Source organism: Meleagris gallopavo, chromosome 23 (genome assembly GCF_000146605.3).
Source record: "Meleagris gallopavo isolate NT-WF06-2002-E0010 breed Aviagen turkey brand Nicholas breeding stock chromosome 23, Turkey_5.1, whole genome shotgun sequence".
Lineage (NCBI taxonomy): Eukaryota > Metazoa > Chordata > Aves > Galliformes > Phasianidae > Meleagris > Meleagris gallopavo.
In genome coordinates this window covers 741256-768787 of record NC_015033.2, presented here as the reverse complement: position 1 = coordinate 768787, position 27532 = coordinate 741256, and the positions used below count along the sequence as shown (strand labels likewise).

The 27532-nt window shown below is 49.2% G+C and overlaps 1 long non-coding RNA gene across 1 annotated transcript; it reads left to right on the top strand.

Annotated features, from left to right (window-relative positions):
* Positions 1 to 352: 352 nt before the first annotated feature.
* On the top strand, positions 353 to 19078 carry LOC109370850. Its single transcript, XR_002121305.2, has 3 exons — positions 353 to 967; positions 15695 to 15872; positions 17406 to 19078. It is a non-coding gene; the product is annotated as an uncharacterized LOC109370850 (long non-coding RNA).
* The last annotated feature ends 8454 nt before the right edge of the window (positions 19079 to 27532 follow it).

Genomic DNA, 27532 nt, shown 5'->3' with positions numbered 1-27532 from the left:
AGATTGCGCTGGGGATGTGAGAAGGTGCTTTGAAATTAGTCCGAGTCCAATGCCTTTTGATCTAAAGAGGATTTTGAGAGGAGCGAGAACACCCAGCCCACCTCGTGCCAGGAGCAGCTGCTTCCCTCCAGCTCAATCCTGGGGGTGCAACACCCCAGGGTGGGAGTCTGCAGCTCCAGCAGTCACAGCATCCTCACAAAGACACTGCTTCGGGGCACAGCCAGGTCTTTAGAGGCCATCACTGCCAGGAGTGGGGGCATAACTCACAGATACCCCCCACGGTGCACCCTGCGTGGCTGGAAAGGGAGTGTGGAGAGAATCCCTCCTGCATCCCACGGACCTGCAGCTCACCAGTGCACTCATATAACATGGGAGTCCACTGCAGACCGTGGCTGTTAGCACAGAACTCGTCCTGCAGAACCTTTACTCAGGCCTACGGGAAGCAAAGCGTGGATGTAGAGCACATAATGCAGTGCTGAGCAAAGTGAATATGTGAAATGGAAGGAGCAGCCGTGCGTGGTGGCATGGAAAGAGCAGTGGGGACGGACAGAGAGCCCATCAGTCACACTTGCTAGTGAGAAGGCTTTTCTACAGCTAGCAGGACTTGAAGCACCATTTGGTCTACGAGGCAAGAAAATCCCTGCAAAGCAAACCGTGCTGCCTTAGCAGCCAAACACAATGACAGCCTCAGTCAGCACAGAAGCTCTTTAATTCCAGTGCAGGGGCTCAGCACCAGCAGAACCAGCAGCACCTGGGCCAACGAGGCTCTCAGCCATCCATCCCCACTTGTGCTCCCCTCCCAGATGGGGTCAATTTGGCACTGATGGCTGGGAGCCCACGGCATCCAACCTGCTGGGCAGGCACTGCAGCTTGGTTGGGTTGGAGGTGATTTAAACGCATGGGAAGAGCCAGGGCTGCCTGTTTGTGCCTCCTGGAGCTGCTCATCCTCTGCAAGCACTGATGTTAGGTAGGTGGTGGCGTGCTGGGGGTTGTGTGGGTTTTCAGGGGGCAGCGGGTGATGCATCTGGTGGGTTCTGTGCAGCTCGGGGCAGGTGGGTCACTAGAACATGCATGTGTTGGAGGGAGGCTGGCATGTTGGCTTGCCCCCATTGCAGGCTCAGTTCTCTTTGCAGCTCTCCAGCAGCTGTTAGCTCCTTGCAGAATATTTTCCAGGGCTAATGCTGAGGAGGAGAGAGCCCAGTGTGTGCTTTGCTCTAATTGCAGCTCTGCCTGCCAGCAGAGCCTGTGCTGTTGGGCTGCAGCCTGCTGCCTCCCACCACTTAGAGCTGCTCACAGCACCGGCCCTGCACTGCTCTGCCCAAAGCAAGCGCAGGTGGAGAGCTGCTGGGGGGGGGGCTGAGTGGGGGTGAGGGCTGGGGGTGCTTCCTTGTGGCTGAAGCAGAACAGAAATAATCCAAATTGGGTTTCTGGCTGTGGCATTTGTACTACGTGCAGTAACTTATGTAACAGGCGGAAGGAAGCAACGCAGCAGAAATTTTTAATTATGTATTTGACTGTAATATTCTCAGTTTGAGTTCATGCAACGCTGGTTAGTTACTTCAGTTAATTAGAAATTTTACAGATGGATAAAAAGATTAAAAGCCACCGAAAAGAGCAGGACGTTGGAGATGACAACATCCTCGCTGCCCATTTGTGCTGGGGGATGGAAGTGCTTCAGGCTCCCTGCAGGAAGGAGCTGTGATGGTCGGGTGCTGCCTGCGCCCCATTGGCTTTGCTTGGAGCTTCTTGGGCAGCGAGCTGCAGGCTGAGCCTTTGTAGGGATGTTAAGTGAAGGATAATCCAGTGGTAAAACAGAACCAAAATCCGCTGTGGGCAGCTTTGATCTGAGTGCAGTGTGAGGTCAGGAGGTGGCTGGGCTGCAGGTCTTCTTGCATGGGTTGCCCAACCCTTACATGCAGATCCCTATGTTCTAATGCAAGTCTGGTTACTGAGTTTTTGCCTTACTGACATTCCTCTCACTGAAACTGGGTAGAAAAACCACTTTCCGACCTCTTCTGATTTTTGTGATTTGCTGCAGTTAATTTATGGGCTTGGTTATCACGGCCAAGGGCTTCAGAGGGCTGGTGGCTCATGTAGATGCTGAAGTCTCCCCTGAAGCTTACAGCGCATTGAGTCGGAGCGTTTCATCTTAAAGTACTTGAGATGAGTTTTATTTCTGTCCCCTGACAAGTTGTCATTACACGCAGCCCTTATCTGACTCCATGATTTATGGGTAAGAGCCTCAAATCCATATTTAAAATTACAATTAAACAGCATTTTGTTGCCTCTTCAGTTGAGATAGAAGCACTATTAACCGTTGTTGCCCTGGAGCTCAAGTACTTCATTAGTTTAGGGAACTCATTTTTTTTCTGTTTAATCTTCCTAGGGTTCTGATGCTATATTTGCTTGTCAAGTTTCAATAATAATAATAAAATCTGCTCGCTGTGATCTCTGGTTTCTTCCCTTCAAAGTCTGAGCTGGCAGCAGCTCTGTGGCTCCCTTTGGACTCGGGCATCTCTCACAAGGATGCCCCCAGTGCTCTGCTATGGACCCCAGAAGCTGAGCTGAACAGGGGGTGCATTGTGTTGTTGTTTTTTGTTTTTTTTTTTAAAGGAGGGCCAACCCATGTATTAGGATTTGTGGAGAGATCCAATCCTTATAGACAGTGCAGTAAATTTCTCATTAATGGAGCCTTAAATATAAGCTCGGTATTTACACGAGCGTTGTAACAGCTGCAAAGGAGTCATTAAGAACTACTTATGGATATAATCCAGATTTCAAAATTCCTTTAATGTGGCTGTAATCTCTCTGGAAATGCACATCTATCTGGTCAATAAAGTGCACGTACCCCCCTGCAAGTTTGAGGGCAGCCTGGGAAGGCCATTGAAGATAACTAGACAAAATCTGGATTAAACTGTGTTTGTTTCTGGCTTCTGTTGGCTTAGTTTGCAGCTTAATGCTGTTTCCAAGTCATATCATGTAGCTAATTAGCTGCTAAGCCTGGGAAATCAAATGCATAACTGATAAAATCCATCGATGCCCCTGAGAAAAGGTTCTCTGCCCCCCAGCTGGGATTGTTGGGGCAAAGAAATCCAATGGTGTTTTCCATCTCCCTGAAGTATCTCAGCAATACTTTATTATACGAACCAGAGGACTCCTGTGGGAGCGGTTCACTGACCATCAGAGTGTTCTGGGGGCCATTATCTTATTGCAGGCTGGTGCTTTATTTGCTTGCTTTCCAGTTCTATAGCTATCCTCAGGACCTCCTGGCCAGGACAGCCTTTGTCTGTGTCAGCTTTCCTATTGCTGCACACAGTTCTGCCCTAACACCATGCTCAGTGCCTCCAGCTAGGCTCCAGTGGCTGCTGTTTCGTGTCTGACTCGTGTATGGAGTTGAATTTCCCTTTGGGGTTTTGCTCATGCTGCTTCTGGTCATCTCTTTTGGATGGGCATCCTTCAGAACTGCCCCCTGCAGAATGGGGCTCCTGTTAAAGGCAACCAAAATGCTAAAAGCTTTCTCAGGAATTTGGTGATGATGCGGTGTTTAACATAAGTTAAACCAGATACAAAGATCTGAAGATCCAGATTCCTCCCCAACTTCAACATCTCTGTTCGCCCTGCGCGGAAAGACACTAATTTGAGCTGGCAGTAATTCATGTTCACTTTTCAGGACAACAAGGCATCAGAGAATAGTCTGGAGCGAGGCTGAGCTAAAGAATAGCTGACAGGCACGGGAAGAGGGATGTGAGTGTAACTGCTCATAATAGATTGGAGCCAAGAAAAAAAAAGAAGAGGAAGAGCTGGGCTGCCAGTCTGCCCTTAGCCATGCTTCTCTCTGAGGTTTCCATGAGCCTTAGCTCTTGGTTTCTGCTCAGGCTTGCTGTGGCAAAGCCAGTTCTGCTAATTCCATTGCTCTGTGTGCCTGAGACTCTTGAATATCACATGTAAGAAGGGTGAGCTTGGGCTGTTGTGCTTTTCTGAGAAGGTGGGGATGCTCCTCAGGTCCCCAGGTGCCCACTGCAGAGCTGTGCTGAGTGCCTGCATGGAGCTGGGCTCCCTCCTGAAGCATTTACATGGGGATTTACATAGCAGCTTAGAGCCACATCTGCCTGGTGAGAGTGATTCTAAGAACTCTGCCCTGCCTCCAAGGCAGGGAGTTTACAGAAGTTTACAGCAGTTCACCTGCTCAGTGTGACAGCTGATTTGGAATGGTTTCTCCAAAAAGTGGAGGTTCATTGAGCCAGGAGAGCTTTGCTTGTAACCTCACCAGTGCATCCCATGCTGGGTCAGGCTGCCTTGCAGTGAGGGGCTCCCCTTGGAGAAGCCCAGCTCCACAAAAGAGTCATTTCCTATCAAACCTGCTTTGCTTTCTGCTTGCTTCTTCTCCTGGCAGTGCCCATCTCCTGTTTGGGGCTCTGGTTATGGGGCTGCCCCTGACCTGGTGCAGTGACAGCCAGGATGAAGGACCCTGAGGATGTTCTCCCACACTCTCAAGACCATACGCACTCTTTAATTTCAAGAAGCATTCATATCTCCTTCCTCCTTTTCCATTTATTGCCAGGAGAAGGCTGTGAAAGGAATGGAGTGAGCAGGAGGGACCCAGCACTGAGTGCTGCATGGGGAAGATTGGGTCCTCTGGGTGCTTCCATGCTGCCTGGGCACCCAAGAGGCCCTGAGAGAGGGTGCTCAGCAGAAGGGGGTTCTCCCTTTTTCCCTTGGAGGGGACTGGTGGTGGGGAGGGAGAAACCAAAAGCTGCAAGTCAAACTTGTAATTCTACTTGGCTTATTGCAGCTGATGCAATAACTGTACCTGGGGAGCTGGGAAGTGAGAGGAGACGAATGGTTTAATTTGAATCGATATTAATTTTATGCAATCTAATTTTTTTTTATCACTGCAAATGCTATTATTGTATTTGGGATCTATCAAGAAGATGGGGGAGGAGGGGTGGGAGGGGATAAAAGAAACCTTTTAGCTGAGGAAACACGTGGCTAAAGAGGCAGAGTGCGCTCAGGTTGGGAGGAGGACTGTTTGTTAGCTGCTAATTCCTGCTGGGGAGGGAGGGAGGGAGGGTGCAGTGCCCAGCTCTGCCATCAGCTCTGTGCTGTGTCCCAGGGCAGCACGGGGAGCAGCGCTCCACGCAGGGCTGCACCACCCCAGTGACGCTTTGCAGAATGCACGGATGCATTTCCCTTCCTCCTTTTCCCTGCCACGGTAAAGGAAGTGTCTGAGAATCAGCTAAGAAAAAAAAAAAAAGAGATGAATCCATACCTCTTGTCTTTCTGAATAGACAGCCAAGCAACAAGTAATTAAACTGCCGCAGGCTAAAAGGAGCCCTTGTTTGGATCCCTTATCTCACTCTTCACCAGGGATTGCGTGTGAGCACCCTGAAGCAGCACAAACTCCTGCTGATACGGGGAGACCGATTGCGACCCGTCGGCGCACCGCAGCGCGCTGCAGATAAGGGCAGGCTTTTAATTATGGCATCCCGTATCTGTGCTCGGGTTTTCAGCGATACGTTCAAAGTTAAATTGCTCTCTTGTTATACAGGGAGAGGCGGAAGGCGTGTGCCGGGTGGGATTTGCTCTGTTTTTATTCTGTTTTGCAGTCGGAAGCAGAGATGGGGGGAATTTGTCACCACTGGGGTGGGATCCGTTGATTGCAGCGTGGTGTGGGCTGGGATGCGCTGAGAGGTCCCAGAGCATGGAGAGCTGGGGGTGCTGCATGGGTCGGGGCTGGGAATGGCAGTGGGAGCTGGATCTGGAGCCAGGAGAGCAGGCGATGGCCTTTGAGCCATCAGCATCAATCACTCTAAAGCAGAGCGCCTGTTTTCATCTCCTTTTAAAGCCTCTCTCCTCAAACCCTTCACCAGTCGAGGGCTGTATTACCAAAGTGCAGGCATTAATTGGGAAATGTTGGTACCGTCTCATATACACCAAGGACAGCTTCTTGAACAATCACTGCTGTAAAGCATTAAACATAGCATTTATCTTTCTGAAAATTGGTACAGGCTTTGAACATTGATTTTTACCTTAGGGCTAACGTGTTACGTTTGGGAAATGGCTGTAGAATAAAGGATGTTTTGATCTGTTTTGCTTTAACCTTTTAAAATAAATCTCGAGCTGCCTGCGCGGTTCATTACGCATTTTTGATCACCTGCAATGTTTTGAGGAAGAGGAGGGGTTGAGAGTGCTGCTCGCTGCTCCCGGGGCACGGCTTGGGCTGTCTTGCATAGACCTTACAGATAAACACAGATCTGAAGGGGCATTTCTTGGCAGCCGGGCACAGAGACGCTCAGGCAGTGACACAGCCATTGCTTTCTGGCAATGAAAGCAGATCAGCCTGAATAATGGATTCTTCCTGCGTGGGCTGGTGGCTGGGATGCCATCGGGGAGGGCTGCGTGCGTGACTTCGTGACTTCTTTCTGAGAACAAAACAAAAACCCACCAGAGACATCTGTCCAAATTTTAAGGTCATTTTTTTCCCCCCTCTCTTTTATATGGTAATATATAAGCTGAGCAGAAGCAATTCTTAGTGAGTGCCTTAGGACAGATGAGCTCTTTTAGGGAATTGGCTTTGAGATGCTGTGTTTCCCTTAAAGTGCAGTAAATAAATACACTTCCCTTTCTGGAAAACATAGAGAAGCTCTGCCATGAATCTTCCAGAAAGTTAGACCTTTGGAACATTAGGTTTTGTACATAATCAGTCATGTTATGCATTAAGAAAGCGAGCAAACTAGGAAACCAAACAGAAAATCTCTTGAATGTGGAAAAGTTTGAGGAAGTTTCCTTTTTCACAGCAATGATGGATGAGTGAGCCTGGCCTCTGGCTGAGATCTGCATAGAGGTTGCATTACAGTAAAAAATTTATGATCTGATGGCATGTCTTTCACATGCTCTACTAAATTCCTCGCGTTTACACCTCCTCATCACTGCCAGGCAGGCATTGCACAGCACAAGCTCTGCAGTGTTAGCAGGAGCCTGGACCAGCACGGCTGCTATGGGCGCATCTGCAATGCGTGGCCATGAGTGCTGCTGCTGCCTCGTCCCTGTCTGGGCAGGATGGAGAGAACTTCATGTTCTTTTAGAGGAGAAAAATAAGATTTCTGTATAAAATAAGACTGCCTGCTTCTCCTCAGATAGCCCTCATTCTAAAATTGAATGGACCTCTTCATCTAGTCAACCCGTGCAGCAGATAGGGATGTGTGATGGATGAGTGGGTAACGGCAGGCTGGCCTTCGTGTGAAGGTTCATTAAGAAGGATGCAGAAGGAGAGGGGAAAAAAATACCCTTCTCCTTTAATATAGGGAGTAATTTCCTTGAGTTCCCATTTGGTTATGCCAGAGATGAAGTCTGTGCCAGCAGGAGAGCAGCCAGCAAGGACTTCTCAGGGCAAAGCAGTGGGGTATAAAAGGAGTATTTGGATATAACTTATTCGGAATTCATTGTTCCCTTGGAGCAAATCTCACTTTTAAGATAGGAACGCCCTCTGACTAAGTGCAAAAGCATGTCCTGTGTCCTCCTGGAAAGAAAGATGTGATCCGCATTGCTTTTGGTGTGCAAACCTTAGAAATGGCTGCGGTGGGTCTGTTTGGGTCCGGCGCTGTCCTGACCCCAGGGATGCCAACAGAGCCAGGGATCAAACACAGCCCTTCCTTTCATCTCCCATGCTTCTCCCCAGCCTAATCCTTAATTAGAGCGTGTCTGTGTTCCTGTTGTGGTTCAAACGCAGCAGAGGTCAGGAATTCGAGCAGCAGAGCTGCCTGGCATCTGTATTCCGTGACATCTTACCAAAAGCAGCAAAGTTGGATGGTACTTTAAGTCTGTCTGTGAAATTTCTCATGAAGTCTTCCCACAGACAAGGCTGGGAGGGGCGAAGCTGCCCCATCCCTGAAGGCAAAAGGGGGAAAGAAGCATTAAAATGGCTTATGGGCTTGGATGGGTGATAGATGGTGGGTTGGGAAGGTGGGAACAGGGCTGGGTGGGCTCCTTGGGGGTGGTGTGGGACGTACAGTACCTTCCCCATGACCCTGCAAAGCAAACCTAATGGAGCTCAGCTCAACGCTCATTGAACTCATGAGCCACGAGCAGGATCACAGCGATGCTCACAATGACAGAACACAACGTGTTGTACCAACAGCATCCCCTCCTGTGGCATTTACTGTGCTAAAGCAGCAGAGTGCACAACAACTCGGCGAGTCAGGTGGCAGAGCATCACCAGGTGCTGGTATTTCCCAGTGAGATGTTGGGTTTATTTCAACTTCAATAATGTAAAAACATTTTGGTGCGATTCTGACATTTTCCCATCGAAACGTAATTATGTTTCATTATTCAAATATTTGGAAGAAAGTTCTTCACCAACACTTGCTACATTAATTTTTCCCGTTAATTATGTATGCGTTTATAAATAGCAATATAATTAATATTTAACAGTGTTTTTAGGACAGGATTTCAAAAATGTGTTAAAAAATTTGCATATCTGAAACGCTACCTTCTAAGTGGAAGGACGTTTTTCTTCTCTCTCTTTACATTTATCTTAGATGCTATCTGCACCTCTCCCTAGGGAAGAGATTTTTAGTTTTTGCTGTTATTTTTTTGTTGTTGTTGCTGAAGTATTTGTAGTAGGATGCAAGAATTGGGTGCTGCCTGTTAGCTCTGATCCTGTTTTGCGTGGGGAGGTCAGTGAGGACTGAGCTCTGCTCCTGTCCCAGCAACAGCCATGCATGAACCCAGACCTGGGGGGATGTGTTTTGGGTGGGGGGTCCCTCTGTCTGCCCCTCCCCCTAGAGACGTGCAGTGCCATTGGCTTTCCAAACACCAGCCCTGCATGCCCACATGCGATGCTGCTTCCCTCTGAGCACAGTTGAGGATGTTTTGCTTGACTCTTTGCTTTCTCACTGCTTTCTACGAGGAAATTCCAGGGTTTTGGCTGATAGTGTGTGCAGTGTGAGGTCCCAGGAGTAGCTGGCATGCCTCAGCCAGGGTGTCGCATCTGCCAAAGCCTCTAAGATGCAGTGTTTGTTGTGATGCACCGTCCTGCATTAATGATCACAACTGCAGCATGCATGTTGTGTATCGTAACCAGGAGCCCCAGCCAGGTTGCTGGGCTACTCAGCACCCAAAAGAGCCATTTTCCTAAAACTCATCACCAATAGTGGTCCAATCCTTAGAAAATAGTTTGTTTTTTTTTTTTTATCCCCCAGCCTGTTCTGTAGAGCAGAATGGAAAAGAAAGTTATCTGTGTGATTTAAAAATGATGACGTGGGTTTACAGCTGTTTGTTGGCTTCCCTCGCTGCCATAGGTGCTGTTTTTAACATCTGTGTTATCCCAGCTGTGGTACCCAGAGCATCACTGCCCCACCGTTCCCTGTCTGCTCTCACCTCAGGAAAATCTGCATATGCTGATGGCACTTGGGTCATCAAGATTAATAACGATAGACTTGTGCTGTTGTTTAGTCAGGGAAAAACACCTGGAGCTGCTCTTCTATGACTGATTAATTAAGAGGGGAAAGAAAAAAAAAAAAAAAACAACACGCAGTGGTTCTAATTGGCATTTGAGTTCTTTCTGAGTTTTAACATTCATGCTATGCAAATATATCAATTTCTAACAATGTCTAACAAGATCATTTGGAAATGAGTCTCCCTCGGGGACTGCAATCGCGGCTCTGGGAAAGGCCTGGCTCTGTTTGCTCTGCGTGGGTCTGCAGAGAGCCGGGTGCCCTGGAACCAACCCCAGGCTGTGCCCCAGGAACACTCGGGTGCCCCATCCCTCAGCCCCAAAACCATCCGGCCGCGGGGCTGTGCTTCTGCACGTGGCCAGGCTTCGGTTCGTGACGCAGTGATGGGTTGGAGGCGTGGAGCACAGGAAGGCCCTTCTCTGCTCCTTGCTGTCAGCATGATTATAGAGCAGCACTGAGCCTGAAAACTTGGTTTGCTGTGCCCTTCAAGGGAAGCAACCGGTGCTGCCTTGTCAATATAAGGTGTTCCTGGAGGTTTTGTTTACACTGGAATGATGAAACGAGTCTTCATCATGTTTTAATGTGCTAATTGGGGGTTATTACGGCCCGTTTTATTTACGATTATATTACAGATATAATACTCCGTCTCATTTTACTCAGAACTAAGAGCTTTGAAAGGATGATAATTACCTCTCGTGTAAACCTATACTTATATAGAAAAAATGACATGTGGAATGAAAGGCCTGAAGAAATGGCATAATATGTTTGCTCTGCACAGACGTGCAGCGTGCACACGGGCTGCTCTCCTGGATGTGCGCAGTGTTTACACTCGGAGCAGTTCATTAACGCTGCGGGTACGACGCTGTGCTCAGGCCCTGTGCTCTGCCACATCTGTGCTGTTGGTTTAGGACTGAGCTGGTGCTCAGCATGCTAATGCTGGCTGGAATGGGATGAATAATTCAGCGCCCGTTCTCGTGGTGGATGGATTTTTGCCTCTGCTCCTGCTTGGTTGAAATCGTGCATGGGTGCAGAGGGCTCCTGAAGGGAAGGGAATGGCTGTGAGCACCCCGATGGAGCTCCTGTCCTCATTGCTTCAAAGCTGTCAGAGTCTTGGAAGGAACCGACAGCTCCAAGCAGTGCAGGCATCACCGTGTGTCCCCTGAGGGCTCAGTGGGCAGCACGAGGGGGCACTGATGTCCCCAGCTGCATGGATTCTACTGCAGTGAGGGTGGTTAGGCATAGGAACAGATTACCCAGGGATGTGATGGATGCTACCTCCCTGGAGGTGTGCAAGGCCAGGCTGGATCAGGTCCTGGGCAACCTGGTGGAGATGTGGGTGTTCATTGCAGGGCAGTTGGACTAGATGGCCTTTAAAGGCCCCTTCCAACTCAAAGGAGTCTATGACTGTATGAAGGGCACCACGCTGCAAGCAGGAGCAGCTGCTTTCCCACCATTTTTGCAACCACCATCCTGCTTTTCCTCATCCACTTCCTCCTCTTCATTTGTTTTTCCCCACAAAACCTCAGGGGTATAATTTTTTATTTTTTATTTTTGCCTGAATCAGTAAACCAAAGCCCTGCAAACTGTGAGGATAAGTCCTGATTGTTTCTTATTTAAAGTGATTAAGCTGATCTGCTTAACACTCATCTCCAGCCGGGGATGCAGCAGGGACAGCTTGGTCAATGCCTGGGTCCGTTAAGGCAGGGGAAGGGCCACGTTTGAGTCCAGGGCAGCACGGGCACCCAAGGGATGTGCAGTGCCATGGGGAGAGAGCTCAGGGCGTTGTGCTGGAAGTGGTGCTGGACTCTTTCGTTGGGCAGCACTGCAAGTAGGGACATTGCTGAGCTGCACTGAGGGTGGAGTTTGAGCTGCATTTGCATATTTTTCTTCTGTTTTTGAAGTTTGCCAGGAAACTTGCTAAGGAGGCTAATGCTTAGGTTTAAGCCTTTTTCAGAGCAAAGCCATCTGACCCAGTTAAGTCACCTGTCCCCAAACATAACAGGATCTCTTCTAAACCCTTCAGCTCTGCTGAGAAAGCCACTGCAAATCCTCCTTCCCGAGGCATGGCGTTGCGTGAGGAATGGAGGGCAGGGCAGCAAGGCATCTCGCAGGCTCCCAGTGTTGCTGCATCCCTCCCTGCCAGGTTTATTTTGGTACCAGGAGGGATTTGGATCATCCCTGCCTACCTGGGGGTGCAGCTCTGCTCCATTTCTCAGTAGCTTCTTCTATTTTATTTTCCTGAAGTGTTTGCAAGTTAAGTGTGAGTGCACATCTGCAGCTGCTGGGGAAGCCGCTCTCTCCTGTATAATCCTACCAGGAAATGGGTCTGCAACACCGCTGGCTTGTTAAATGTGTTTCTGCTTTAATTAAATCCGCACTCATTTTGATGCAGTCGTGGGTGGGAGGTTTTGTCCTTATCAGCATGGCCGCTGCCCCCCCAGGTCTGAGGGTTCCACATCCCATGTGCTCTGGGGCGCTGAGCTGAGCACGTGGAAGAGGTTTCGCAGAAGCTCTGGGCTTCCAGAGCATCCCTCACCACGTCTGCTGTGAGTGCTTGGAGACTCACTGCGACTGCAGGGGCACTGCTGGCAGCGCTCCGCCCGCTGGTGTTAAAGTGGGCTCTGGTACGAGCAGCCACAATCTTCCCAAATATTTGCATTGCAGCAGATGTTACTTTATATTTTTCTTTCCCCAAAGTCTTTGGTTATTACGGAGAGGCAGAGATGCCAGGTGTGGCTGTAACTACCAAAATCAGGGCTCGTTCAGTGCTTTGATGACATCAATTAGCTTCGGGGTGCAAGTGCCAAGATTTTTCCAATTAAGGCAGGTGAATTTTCTCAGTCTATAATAATCTCATTTGAAGTGGTTCAAATTAGTTCAATTTCTTTTGTGTGGAGGTGCACATATCATATATGTGCGCAGTAGAAAAGTGTTTGCTATGCTGAGACTTCAGGCTGTGAAATCTGTCTACGTGTGCACTGTTTTATCTGGAAAAGATCTGCTCTCTGCTGATGTGTGTATGTGATCCAAGTCCCATGCATCATCGGCACAGAAGCAAACAGATGCTCCCCTGTAGCACATGGATGCTGCCACGTGTGGTCCCAAGGGCATGGCTCCATATCAGCATGCTCATGGCAATGAGGTGAGTTGGTTCCTCCTGAACGTCTCAACCCAAGCAGAAGCAAAAGGGAACTTGACCTCTATGGGGGGAATAACTCGTGGGCACAGTCAATCTGGAAGGGATTTGTTCAAATCCAGAGCAGAAATGGAACCACCAATCTGCTTCCTTCCTTGCTTGTGAGCACCGAGCGTGGCCATGCACAGGGTGAAATCCCACAGCTCTGCGGAGAGGTCTTGCTGTCCTTGCTTTACCTGTCGAGTGGATAAGCAGCAAAATGTAACCTTCAGTGCTTTCGTTCAGAAAAGAACCGCATTCACTTTTTCTTTCATGAGAGAGCATTAAATCCAAGAGGATTTGCGGTTGAAGTGAATTTCATATCCCAATTTCCCCACTCAAGAAATAGAGTACCGCATCCAAGCAGCGTCAGAAACAGTTACGGGGAAGAAAAGAGAGCAGAAACTTGCAGTCTGCACAGAAGAAGAAACTCAAAGTCTTTGGTGCGAAGGGAAGAGGCGTATCTCCCTGGAGAATATGATAATTTATAATGAAACATTATCTTACAGACCCATATGTTACGTTTTCTATTTATGGCTAATTTGCTTAAGCATTTATAATGTGCGCCCCAGGGGAGGGCGGTTTGTCTCTGGGCAGCTGGCTAGCAGGGAGGGAAGGAACGCAACGCTTCCATCTGAGCATGCCAGCAGTCTGGGAACCAACAGCATCCACCAGCAATGATGCTTGGGTCGGAGCCAGGAGAGCGTGCACGAAGATGATGAATGCTCCTTTCAGCCTTGCTGCGAGGCTGAGGAGATCCTGGGGTATAAAGATGAGAGTCGATGCTCGGGGTGTGACGGCGCTGCTCTTCCTGCCTGAAATTCAGCCACAAACATTTCAATCACAGCCTCAGCGAGGGGTGGATAACCCAGATGACTCCCCGATTCACTCTCTGCATCACTAAAATATTTTCAGATCTGATCCCAGACGTCTCAACGAGATGTTCACAAATCAGACCAGGAGTGATTCTTCCCTTGATGCTCAAATTTCGCCCTTGAGTTCCCTGAACACAACAACAAAAAAGGAATGTCTCAAGGTTTCCTCCTGCTATTTGACCCACATGTCTGCATCCGAGCACGTCGGGGCGCCGAGGTCAGCTCAGCTCTGTGCTCAGCGCTTCCTTTTGGAAATGGCATCAAATGTTCCTCCTCGACAAAGCAGAGCCAGAAGGCAAATGAGTGAAGGAGGAGAAGGAAGCAGATAACCACAGGGATCAAGGCAAGTGGGGAGCCCTGAATGAGGAAGCGGGGTGCTCACCCCAGCACATTGCATGGGAAGAGTGCACTGGAAGATCGATGGCATGGCAGTGGTACTGCCGTGGTCTCCCACTCATTAGAAGTAGAAATAAAGCTAATTAAGATGTTTATTCCTATCCAAACTCTCCATCCCACACAGCCCACACAGAAGGTCATGGAGTCCAATTCTTCCTGCCCTATGGTCAGTTTGGTGCTTGCCTAGCACAATACTCATTGCCCACGGCTGGAGTTGGGTCACTGCCCAGGTTATTGATTAAAAGCCTGCTCAGGATCAATAACCAGTCTTGTTGCAGGGCTGCTGCCTCTCCCGTGGGTGCAGCAGTGATACCAGCACCGATACCAGCCCTGTGCCACTCCTCGACCCCAGTGTGCCTGCAGCTGTCTGATGTGCAAGTGGGGGTCCAGCACCTCCCTGATGCCATATCAGCCTCCTGGAGTCAATTTCAATGGAGGAAATCAAAGTCAACTATTAAAACTCATTACCATTTTTATCTCTAATGCTGCAGATTCTATTTGCTGTAATTTTATTGGAATTGAAATGCATATTGTATTTGTGCAGGCAAGGATATCTTCTTTCTCCTCGTTTTTGTTCTCAGGAACACTCAGTCACAAGCACGGCAGTGAGAACACCAGCCCAGCACATCCGTTCCGTGGCTGATTCCCAAGGAAAGCACAGTTTTGAAGTGCTGAGTATCAGCGGGCTGCAGGCTCACCGGGAGAGCTGGATTGCAGAGAACAAAATTCAAACCCACGTGCAAACGTTTCAGTGCATTCCAAGCACCAGCACCAAGGCAGCCGCTGCCCTCTCCGGTGCCTCTCTCCTTGTTCCCCACTGAGGTGCATGAGGGCAGTGTGGGGTGGGAGGAGGTGGATTTATACTGCTTCTCCCTCTCTCTGTGCCCACTGTCATCTCTGGTGGTGGCTGGCATGGGGCTGGTGGCAATGGCTTTGGCCCCAGGGTTCTCATGTTGATGGCAGCACAGCACCTCCTGAGCTTCTAAAAGTGCCCATCAAACGGTAGATGAATGCAAGCTGAAGACCTCAGATTTCTTTTCCAGGGCTGCGCTTTGATATTTTGCTCAGGAAGATGAGAAGAAAGAGGCAGAGAGGGAAAGCCATGTGCTGGTGTGCTCGGAGCTCAGTGTGGGGATGGTGCAGAGTTGTGCTGTACAGCAGGAACTTTGGCACAGGCATTGCTTGGGGGGGTCGAGAATGGTGAGGATGTGCTCAGTAAGCACTGGTCTGGACATGGGCATGGGGGTGGTGTGATGTATGGGCAATGGGAGCAGCAGGAGGGGTGCAGCCACAGCGGCCTCCTCACGTATTCCTTTCCATCTCTCTGTTTCCTTCTTCTCTATTCAATATCAGGATGTTGCCGTGATGCTTTTTTTTATTATTCTTGTGAAAACAGAATATATCCCAGTTTACCAAAAGAGAATAACGATATTGACTGATACACAACAGCACATTTGGTTTCCCATTATACTTTAATGGAGTGTAACAGGCATTGTGCTGGGGGTGATCACCCTGAGCATCAGTGCAATAGCTGCAGTGGGTGCGGACATCCCCAGTGTGTGCTCATACAAAGCAGTCGCTCCATGCTGGTCCCAGCACTAGTTCACGCCCTACTCCTGCACTTAGTTCTCAAGGAAGAGCAGAATTAAGATGCTGCAGTGCTGCTCTCTCCAGAGCGATGGGCGTTTGGTCCCTGGAACCATTTTATACCTCGCAGCTATTTACGAGTTTCACCGAGACGTCGTTCTGTGTATTGATGCAAAAGAATTCACTGCCTTCCCTCCCTACTCCAGGGCTCTGCCTCGCTGTACTTAAAGCTTATGGCTCACTACGCTTCGGATTTGTCTCTCCAGCACTGGTTGCTCTGAAATTTTCTTCCTGTGGGCCACAGATGTTAATTCCAGCTGTATCCAATCTAAGAGAGCGAGTCGGTGATTTACAGATAGGAAAAGGTGTTTCAGCTGGAAGCAGGTAACTTTCACCACGTTTCTTAAGACGCATGAGGCACTTTTTGTGATTTCTCTGTGTAATTTGTCATTGTTATGCTGCTGTAAATCCTGCCTGGCGATAGGTGCAGCAGATGGTCGGTGGCGATTTATATCGTAATGCTTGGGACGTGCGTGAGCGTCCCATATGTAAGAACAGCAGCGGAGGTGTTGGCCCACAGCTGAGCACAGCACTGCCATTCTGCCCTGTGTCTCATGGTATTCTGTTTAAGAAGATGGGGAAGAAATGGGGTACGGAGCAATGGGCAAGTTGTAGGGCAGGAAAATCCCCTACAAGCTAGGTGAGATTTGCTCTGTTGGGGCTGCATGAACTGAGCATCCTTTGGTTGCTCCTTAACTGTGCAAATCCAGGCAGAGCTCTTCATTGAGTTTCTACCAGACACGGATGGCAGAGAGCTGCCTCTGCTCTCCCCTGTGCAGGTATAAGAAAGGGAGGGAGGCAGATTTTCCCAAAATGCCACATTTTCTGGTGAAACACATCCTCTCCCCAGGTTATAATAGGGAAATCTGCTCTTGCGCAGCAAGCAGAGGCTCTTCTCTGACAGCCAAATTAATATTCATTATTCATTAGGGAAGAAAATGCTGAGCTGTTTATCATTGCTTCATTAGATTTAGCCAAATACAAGCTAAACGTAATTGCTTGCATAAACTCCTGTGGCAAGGCGTACAGTTTGTAGTCAGAAAGGAAAATCTTGAGGACGTATATACAGCAAAAAAACCTTTCTCCAGTCTCTGTCATCTCCTCTTCTGTTTGTTTATGAGCAGCAAGGCAGCAGAAAGGCAGTGCCAGCAGCAGAGGCCTCAAGCTGCTCCCGTTTTGTTTGGCCATTTTGCAGTTCCAGGAAGAGAAGTGCTGGCTCAGACAGCAGCTCAGCATTCAAAGAGAGGCACCACCAAAGCGTGGCTGAACCCACTGCCTACCACAGCATCTTGCCTGTCCCAGCAGTGCTGTGATGCAGCATCACTGGGCTGGGGATCGGGCTTTGGCCTCCCAGTTAATTAAATTAATCGAGGCTTCCCTCGCTCTGCTCCCATTAATGGTGAGCAGTGCAGTGCCCTGGGGGGGCTGTGCGTGGTCCCAACCCCTGGGATGCCCACAGCAGGGGAATGCAGCTCAGCTCCCAGGCCTTGACCAGGGCTCAATGCCTCTGAAATGCACCCGGAGAAGAAGCAAAGGCTGTTCTCTGCCTTTCAGCACTGCTTGCTAATTACAAAGTGCATTCATTTTAGCACCCTGCTATCCCATAATTGATGTTGGATACCTCTCACAATGAGTCTGATTTAAATGTATACATGTTTCTCCTTCTCCTGCAACCCTGCTGGCGGTGAGACACCTAATTAACAGCAGAGCTTTCAAAGTCTCCCTAACAAATGCATCCCTGTGTTTCTTAGCACAAGGACTCTCATTAGCAAAGTTGTGCTTTGTGATTATTTATACCTCTTCTATAATTAAAAATTCTAAAAGCTAATTACAATTATCCATCACTTTTTTCAACAGTCCAGGACCAGAGACCTCAGCCTCCTCACCCTGCTGGTTTCCATCGGCATCCCCTTGTCCTTGAGCTCGCCGTGGCCCAGCCCTCCCCACGCTGCTCCCCCCGACCTGCCTTTCAGCTGCGTTTCCCTCTTCCATCCTCACTTCTCATTCTATTGCTTTGCTTTTGCGATGCGCTCGGCTTCCTCGCTGCCAGCAGTGCTGTTTGTTTGAATGGCTGAGAGCAGCAGGCGATGCCCAGCGCCGTGCGTTGGCTGCGTGGCACCGACCCCAGCTCCCGCTGTTGCCCATTGACCCACATGGCACTTTGCTTCTAGGTTGAGGCCAATTATTCCCGTTGCCATGGCGATCCAGAAATGGAGCTTTCCCACATCGCAGAGCTCGGGTTTGGGCAAAGCTGGAGGTGCTGGGGTGGCTGTGGGCTCTTTATTGCCCCTTTCCTCCCTCCTGGTGTGGGGATGTGCGGAGCGGCTGTGGGACCACATGAGTTCCCCACCCGAGCTGAGTCTGGGAAGTCATAATCTTAATATGAACATCTTTAAATATCCCCACTAATGGGCTCATTCTTTAATTTCCTGAAGCAATGACAGCTTCAACAGACCCTACATCAAAGCTAAGATGGGATCTGTCACTGAGTGGCTGAATTATATTTCATCCTTTATTTTTATCAGCTCCGCTGACTTATTTATTACATTTAGAGTCTAGGCTAGCTTTTGTCTGGCCTGCGCTTCACTGCTGCTTGTGGAGAAAAAGCAATAGTTTATAATGCCATTTTCACAGCGTCCCCATAATTTGGGGCCCCGTCTGAGGCTTCATTTTGAATGAAACTCTACAGATAAAACTGTTATTCACGGCGATGCCTGTGAAGTCCTTGGCAGACCCCGGGGAACACTGCCTGCTTGTAAAGGGCTTTCCCTCAGATTTATTTTTGTAGAACAAAGGGCAATTTTCCCATCTTCCCAGCAGCAGCCTACGTGGCAGATGCTGCTCAGGGTTGCTATCTTTCAGTGTATTTGGGGGTTGTTTGTTAGACTGAAGACAAATCCCAGGCTGTGTGGGCTTTGGGCTCAAGCTCTGGGAGTTGCCTCTGGAGTTTGCTGGCAGGTGGATGTGGGGTCACCCCATTGCCAGCCAGGATGCTGAGAGCAAACACACAGTGGTGACCTCCAGCAGGGACAGGGAAATTTCCGAGCAGAGACAGAGAGCAATGAACCATCCCCTCCCAGAGCGGCGTTGGGGAGTGGAGTCAGAGTGGTGAACAGCTTCCAGAGCATCTCCTGAGACCCAGCGAGTGCCAGAGTTAATATATTTAATATATTTCGTGTGGACTCTGCCAGTCATTAGGAATGTGCTTGTTCTGTCATTGCTCCGAGGCAGTCACGGTGAAGCATTTGTCCTCTGAGTGCACGGGGAGAAATTACAGTGCCCTGAGCTGAATTGGTCAGCCAAAAATAATGTACGGCTTTATCCTGGGAAGGAAATTGGACATTGATTGGAGGACAGAAGTTCGGAGCAAGAGTTAAAGCAAAGTGACATTTCCATACATTAGGGAAGCGGGTGAAGTCGGCCTTATGCAGCGTAAATCTCCGAGCTCTGGTGGCATGGCTTTTGCCAACAGCCTCCTCCCAGCCCCAGCTCAGGGCGTTGCTGCTGCCCTGGGGCTCGTACCAACTGGCAGCACAGGAACAACTCGTCCTGGTGCAGGAGCATTGCCCAGGGCCGCAGGGTTTCTGCTGGAGGAGATGACTTCACAGGAGCAATGAGGTGTAAGCAGCTGGCAGAACTCAGCAGGGTGATCTCTGCTGGAAGGCACTGGCCGTGCATTGCTAGGCTGCCAGCGGGAGGGGAACAGCCTGGGGAAGAAGCAGCCAACGGTGCTGAGAGCTTCCCAGCGTGGCACTGCTGCCAGCATTGCTCCCAGCACAGACTGCTCCCATGGCCCGGGCACAGCCAGCGGGGCCAGCTCTGCAGGTCACAGTGAGGCTCAGTGACGGAGTGCCGTGGTGAAACCCAGGCTGTGGAAGTTATGGGTGAGATGCTGCCATCGTTATCACACTGATTTATCAGTCCCAGGGGAGGCGATGGGTCAGAGCACCTCTGGTGAACCTGAACACAGCCGTCACCCCCTGGTGCGACAGATGCAAGGAGCTGCTTCTGTTTTGAGACGTACATTTTTTGCACCAACAGCAGATTTCCCAGTCTTTTAATATAATAATCTCCTTTAAAAATCTCCTTAGCCATTGTTTATATGCCTTTGGTTTCTGTGCCATATGGAATATATATTAGGAAGGAAAAAAGGCACTTCTGGCTTAGGTAATTATGAGATTGCTTCTATTGCTGCTGACACAGTGGTGGCACTGCGTGGGCCTGATCTCCTCCCTGGCTGCTCCCAGAGACCTGAGCACAGCCCATGTTGGAGTTCTGCGCTGCCCACGCCAGCAACAACAAACCAGGAGCTGGGCTGCTGTGCTGGGGGAGGCAGGAGTCACCCTGAGTACAAGGCCTATAAAACACTCCAATACAAATTTCCCTGGGAACTCGTCCAAGATGACAACTCCTATCACCCTTACCAGGCTGCCGGTGTTAATGTCATTAGTTCCACATGCATCAAGCTGGAGAAGTGGAAGCCTGCATTGTTCTGGCACTCGCAAGAGAAAATTCAGTCAGTTGCACGGCAGTACGTGTGTTGCTTCACAGGAACAAAGCCTTTGATGCCTCTGGGATACGTTCCTGCAATAGAGGTGTGTGTACAGAGCTCCTTCCTGAGCTCCGCATGCAGGGAGAGGCTGCCTGCCCTCTTTGGTTGGAGCCCTTCTGCAGCACAGCCCCTGCAAAGCATGGGGAAGATTTCTCCACTCTAAGAATACTTCAGGCAGCCTGCAGGCTCTGAAGCACCTCCCCGTCTGCCCTTCCTAGGGATGGTAATGATCTCTGAATATGAAATTAGGAATAATTACGATCCATTCATTGCTTTTAATAGTGAGCCCAATAATTCCAGCGCTCTGGCAGAAGTTCTCTCCAAGTTTTCTGTCCTGCTCGAGATGGAGCAGTTCCCATGCCAGCTGAATTAGCAGCTTTTCTCAGCCCTGCTGTCTGTGTGTAGAGGTATTGAGTGTTTCCTTGTTTTCCTGTAATTGATTCCACTCTGCTTTTAATTAGCGAAAGCAGGATCAAACTCCAACTCTGCGGTAATGAGGGCATTGTCTCTCTCTTGTTTACATTTCCCATTTAAAGAACATCGGGTTTTTATCGCATTTCATTTTTCCCCTTCAAATAACTCACTGGTAATTACCTGTTCTCATATGGATGGGATGCTTATGTTCCAGCCCCTTTATTTTAAAAGGCTGCTAATGGAACAAGCACCAAATGACCCTGCACCCACTTCCAGTGCAGCAATGCCAGCAGTGCCCTGCCTAGAACCCCACTGCCTGCTACCATGGGGGGCCCACAGCTCCCTGCTGGGCAATGGGGACTTCATCGGGGTCACTCAGTCCTGGGCACTGCAACAGCATGGGGGAGGTGAGAGCTCTATTTCATAGCTGACTTTCAAACATCAGCAGTAACTTTAGGAATTCTCAAGCACGTCTCAGGACAGCGAGCCACGTGCTCTGCTCCCAAAGCTAACATCAATACGAGCAACAAAAAGAAGGAGCTGATGACTAAACATCACTGTAGTCTGAAGATCACAGCAGCATTTTTAAGCCTCTGCTTGCTATCTTTGGGCTGTGGCTCTCTGATGAGTAACAAAATATTTGCTTTTTTTTACCCCCTTTATGGATCTGTCATTCCACTGGCAGAATCTTGTCCTATTGACCCAAAGAACCTCAATTTCAAAGCTATTAAAACCTAATTTTCCATAGCAGGCTCCTGAGACAGGCGCTAACTTTTCACAGAATAATTCATTCCTTCCTGTGGACAAAAATAAAATAAAAGAGTGGAAGATGAAAAGATGGGTACAAAAGGAAGCATGGGACACAACAACGCAGCCAAGCAGCAGCATCCTGTGTGCGCACTGCTGATATCCCGTGGTTCTGTCCTTGCAGCACAGGAGCAGGACTCTCCTCAGGCCAAGCACAGCCCGGTGCCATGGGAAGCAGGAGGTGTTTGCAGAAGCCATCTGCCGCTTGCTGATAAAGCACTGGGTGATGCCGTGCTGGGCTCTGCTGTTTGGACCCACAGCAGCCGCAGAACGGGGTGAGTTTTTTGATGAAACTCTTCTCACAGCACAAAGCAGAGGCCTTGGTTTCTCTCCATCCTCGCTCATGGCCAACCCCAAAGCCTTACGCGCCCCAAATCCCACGCTAATGCAGTGGTTGCTTAGACCATCTCCAGGATCTCTGATCTCAATTTTGTGTGGCCCTGGGTGGAGCCAGCGGTTGGACTTGATGACCCTTCCATCTCAAGATGTGAAGTGGGTCTGTGGTTTGAGGAGCTGCAGGTGCCAAGTGAGCCAATGCCACCACGCTGCCAACCCTTTTCCAAAACTCATTGAAGAGGAAAGGCTTCAAAGAATAAGGCTTACACTCAACTTCAGCATCTCGAGGAAGGGAACAAAGCAACATTTCTAACACGAAATGCATTTTCCCAATTCATATCGAGACAGCTCATTTTGGAGACTAACACTAGGCTGCACGTTAATTTCATTAACTAACAAAGCACACAAGGAAGGGCACAGTGAAGGAAAATCCGCCATTTCCTGGGGCTGGCATCTCATTTTTAGATCCTGGGTAACTGACTGGCATTGGGGAAGGGCTGCACGTGGCCATGGAGCACTGCAGGGCCAGCCAGGCACTGCCACTGCATATTCTCAGTCATGGCAATGCTTTGTTGGATAAGTGCTGCTTAAACCCTACAGATAGAGTATCTGGAGTGGCATTTTAAAAGAGAAAATTGAGACAAGATTCATTACAGACAGCAGTAAATGTCAAACATTTTATCAACTGTGTAAAGTGCCGTGTTAAGCTGTCTTTTCCCCCCCAAAGCTTGATTAAAACCATAAATGCCTTTTTGATATTAATGTTATTCTCTGCTGTTTGCCACGTGTTCGGTTCCTCGTGGCAGCAGTCAGCTCGAGGCTGGCAGAGCAGCTCGGTGCACAGAGCAGGGCTGGGTTCTGCTCTGCACAGGGAGAGGAAAGGTTTTCTCATCAGGAAACCCCAGTCCTGCATGGGGACAAAGCTCTAAGGGTCATCCCAAGGCAGGTCTTCGCTCCTGCCGTGTTCTGCTTCAGCCCCAGCCCTGCTTGGAAGCTCTACTGCACACATTTCTGTTTTGCAAAGGGAGTTTTCTGCAGCAGGTTCTCCTCGCTAAGCTGCATTTAATTAAAAGCTAGCTTTTTGTTTCATGTACTAATTAGCAGTCTTTGTTTGCCGCCTCGGAGTCAATCAATATCTAAATCCACGGTCTAAATCAGCACCATAACAGCCGTTTGGAGGATTTTAAAGAATCCCGAAGTTGTTGCTGTTGTCATCTCCTGCGTGACTGCAGCCAGCAGCAGAGAGATGGCCCATGGGAAAACAAAGAGCTCCCAGATTTCCCCTAAGACTCCAAACTCGCAGTAAAAGTACGCTTTCACACAGATTTCCTTCAGAAGTTTTACGTATTTCAGATGGTAGCATGCCTCAGGAAGAGCCACCTGCAGTGCCTGCTGGGCAGCGCTCGTTCCACCTGCACACCTCTCTGTGCCACCCCCTCGACTGCTTTCTTCTCACTGACACGGTCAGAACCCGCTTTTCCAACAAGTTATAATTTTCCTAATGAATATCTGCTATAGACGCATCTGATCCTCTTAAAGGGTGCCATTTCTGATAGCATAATGAGCTCATGAAAAATACATAACCCAGAGTGCCTCTGGAATATTTATTTATCCAACAATCCTCACTCATAGCACCAAACCCCCAACAAGGGTTGGGCCACTCCACCTTGGATGCTCAGTGCTGCTGTGTGACCAGAGCACAGAGCCCACAGGTGGGCAGGGGCTGCTCCTGCTGCTGCCATTGGCTGTGTCCGCCCCATGGACTTCATCAACCCCAAATTGGGATCCTTTCAGCTGATCACATCAATAATGATGCTGTTGCTTTGATAACATTGCCTTTCTGTTGATAGCAGCACCGTTCTTTTCAACAGATGCATTGACACAATAAGTTACGCTGGGCTGTGGCATAGCAACAAAGCTATAAATTAATTTCATAGGGACCAGTAGATAAAATAAATGGTAGGAAATGAATTAACTGTGAGGATTCATGCTGTTAGGAAGCAGATGGGGTGCTGCCTCTTGCTGGCATTTTCAAATGACTTCATCCCTGCTGCGGTGGGCTGGAGGATGATGCCTTGCTCAACCACAGCATCGATCCATTGACACCGTGCCATTGTCATTGTTGCAAATTGACCTTATGGATTCATGCTATTGAGCTCAGCCTACAAACTTACCAAAACCAGCGTGGTTACCTAGTAGATCCAGAATCACATAGTCATAGAGTCACTGAGGTTGGAAGAGACCTCTAAGATCATGCGGCCCAACCAACACCCCCCACTAAACCACATCCCTTAGCATGACATCTAAGTGTTTCCTGAACACCTCTGGGGACAGTGACTCCACCACTGTCTGTGCCAGTACCCAACCACTCTTCTGGAGAAGAAATGTTTCCTAATCTCCAAGTGATACTTACACCACTGTATAAATGCCATAGAGCAGAGTCACTTCAACAAAAATCAGGCCAACTAGGCTGGAAAAGGAACAAACAGAAGCTGAGCAAGCGTTTGTGGTGCTACAGGGATTGCTCAGTTGTGATAAGGTGGATGTTTAACGATACCAGTGATGTGTGCTCCGTGGGTAGTGCATGGTTCAGCCTTCACAACACGCTCACCCCACCCCAACCCCAACGCTTTGGTTGGTGGCTCTGCTGATGGGCAGCGTGGCACTCTGCAGCACTGAGTTATCAGAGCTAACTGCTAGATTTAAACCTCCCAGCACCACTAAAGTGGATTAGAGTCAGCTATTTAATTATCTTAGTAGGGTTTTTATTTATTTTTTAAGCACGGGCTGGGAGTTGGAGGTTAACACAGGCACAGGGAAAACTGATGGCTGGCAATGCACGTCATCTGCGCCGTTACACAAATCACGCCTGATTCAGAGTTATATAAAGCTTCTTATATAGTAAACAATCTTGTTAATAAAAGCATAAGTGCAAGGTCCAATGTAATCCAGCAAGTGTGACTAACTGGATTTATAGGCTCACTCAGCATTCAGGGCAGAGGCAAAGAGATCCCCCCAATCTTACAGGAACTGATTGTTGTGCAGATCCTCAGCATTGATTGCTGCCCTCCAGAGAAGGGGAATGTCATGGAAATAGGCTGGCAGGATTTTTGTATCATTTTTTCCTTTGTTCCTTTGAGTAAAGCAATGATTATTGGGTGGCTGTAACCCCTTGGGTGCTGTCACATCACCACAGCTTTTTAGTTGTGCCACTTCTTGCAGCTGAAAGGCAGCACTGGTGGATGGCGTGCCTCTCTGGAGGAGTGGGCTTCTGGTGGGCAGTGCTGTTGGGAGGGAGGCTGTGAGAACAGAGGTATTTATAGAATGCCACTGCAATGGCGTTTGCAGATAATTTGGGGTATTAAGGAGAAATAGTAGCATTTGCTTTCCTAGCCATGCAAGCTATTGGTGATTCCCACCTTCCCAACTCCTCCTGACAACCAAGCACAGTGCCACCTCTCACTTGTAAACCTCTCCTGATTCTGTAGCCCTCAGAGGCAGCCCACAGTGGGGCTTAGGCTTCCCAGAGCTGTGCCAGTGACAGAGTGGAAGCAGTCAGTGGTGTGAGACCTGCCAGACCCCCTCCTTCTCTCAAGGAGAACACGACATTATGAGAATGCACTTTTCATTACATATTCCAGGAGGAATTGTTCACTGCTTGTTCTAACACTCAGCACCAATGCTTTCCCAGCCCTGCTTGGGTGTGGGTGCCATGGGCAGAGCCATGGGGCTCAGTTGGTTGCTCCCCTTTCCCATCCCCACCAGTGCCCATATGAGCACCGTGAGCTCAGTGCCACAGGTCCTCTCTCCCACAGCCTTCTCAAAGCGCCAAGGGAGAGCTGTCTGTGAGAGGTGACATTTCCACACTCGGTACAGCAACGTATGCTTTGCATGAATAAACTCAGACTGCTCCAAGGCAGGCAACAGGTAGGGGCCATATTGCTGGGCTGCTCTGGAGGTGTGCTGAGAGCCTCTTGGTTAGCCCTCATGGAGCACAGGGCCAGAAACAGTGCTGAACACCAACAAGTGACCTTTCCAGCTCACTCCTGGCTGCTCGTGCTCAAAACCATCCACTCACTGTGGGTGCCCAAGCAGGACGAGCTGTGCTGCTTCATTTGCTTTTTCATTCTTCTCTTTCAAACTCTTTAATGCTTCTACTGCTTGAGAATTGCAGTGTCCCCCCACAGAGGCCCTCCACAAACTCCTCATTGTGTAAGCAAGGGAGGGACTTCATAAAACCTCCTCCATTCTGAAGCTTATTTAATTAAAAGCTAGCATTATGGTGCACTAATTATAACTTTTTAGCCTAAGGGATTGAGGCGAACTTGTTGCTTATCATTTTATAATTCAAACCTACTGCAATCAGTTTGGATAATCAGACATTTTCCAAATAATTCCTCTATACATCCTGCAATATTGCAATGGGATGGAAAGCACCACAATAGTAGCAGGGTGGTAAAGTCTTCACCTACAGAAAATGAGAACAAACACAAATGCAGCGGACGCATATGCAGAAATAAAGGAAAAGAGCCACTTACCATTAGAAAGCCTCAGCTATACAGGAATCTTCAGCAAGAGATACCTTCACCTCCACTGCCAACCCTTAAATGAGGATGGGAAGGAGAGAATCCTGGCTCCACCCTCCATCACTCAGAACATTGCATGCACCTGAGCTCCCCTGGGCTGGCCCTGCCTTCCCACCAGGTGCTCCATCACTGCTTCAGGCTGTGATTGCATTGCCACTACAGATGCCCACATTGCCCCCAAGTATTGGGGAGCCAAGCATTCTGAGCCAAGATGCCAAGTGCAGTGGGAGAGAACATAGGAAAGCCTGCAGTCACGCAGCTGGGAAGAGGTGGCAGGGTCTCACTGGGGCGTTGAAGTCCCAACCCCACGGGCACAGGAGCACAGCAGTGCCTGGTGCAAACCTTAGCTTGCCTCAGGTATGGAAGTGGCACTTGGGGTCTCTGTGCTCCTTATGTTGGGGCAGAATGGAAGAACCAAAGGGGAAAAAGAAAAACAAGTCTACTTGCAGAGTAGAAAAGGGCAATGCTGAATTTATTCTGGAGAACAGAGCTGGGTCTCCTGAGTGCAAGCAGCTGCTGTTCTTCCCGAACACAGAGCAAAAGATTCAGGCAAACTCTCCAGGGAGTTTTTAATTTTCTATCTGCTGATTTCAGAGCTGTTTTCACCCAGAAGTGTGCACTGTGGCTCTGGGAGCTGCACACACACTGATGCATCCAGGGGCTCTGTGCCAGGCAGGAGCAGAGTGTGCACAGCTGCCCCATCCCCAAACATATCATGGCTCATAGCCCCACTCTGCCCAAAGAGAGCCTCGTGACTGGGAGATGCAGAAATGTTTTGCACCCCAGAGCAGCTCTGGGTCCCCAACTCCACGTGCAGAAGTGGTGATTTCAGCACTGCTGTGCTCCTGGGAGAACTTGCCCTGCCTTCTCACTCTCAGAGAAGTCACATCTGCAGAGTGCTGATGGGGAAGGGCAGAATATACTGACAGCCATGGGCGTGTGGTTTCTGAGCGCTGGGATTGCCTCCGTGGTGACCCCACACGGGGCACTGCCCCGTCCCGCAGTGAGCACAGAGCTCTGTGTTCCCTGGGAGGGGATTTCGTGCCCTCCTGAACTCTCGTTCTGCGCTTCAAAGAGTACCTGCAATTAGCTGCCTGCTCCGCTTCCACTGGGGAAGACGGTATTTTTCCTTTGGTTCATTATAAATAAGCACCCAGGGAAATATTAAGTCAGGAATTAAATTTCAGCTACTTAAGCACTGACACAAGAGTACATCATCTGAGTATCTCAGCGCGAGAAATAAGACAACTAAAGCTTATGTAAATAGAGGAGTTTACATGTGGCTCTGG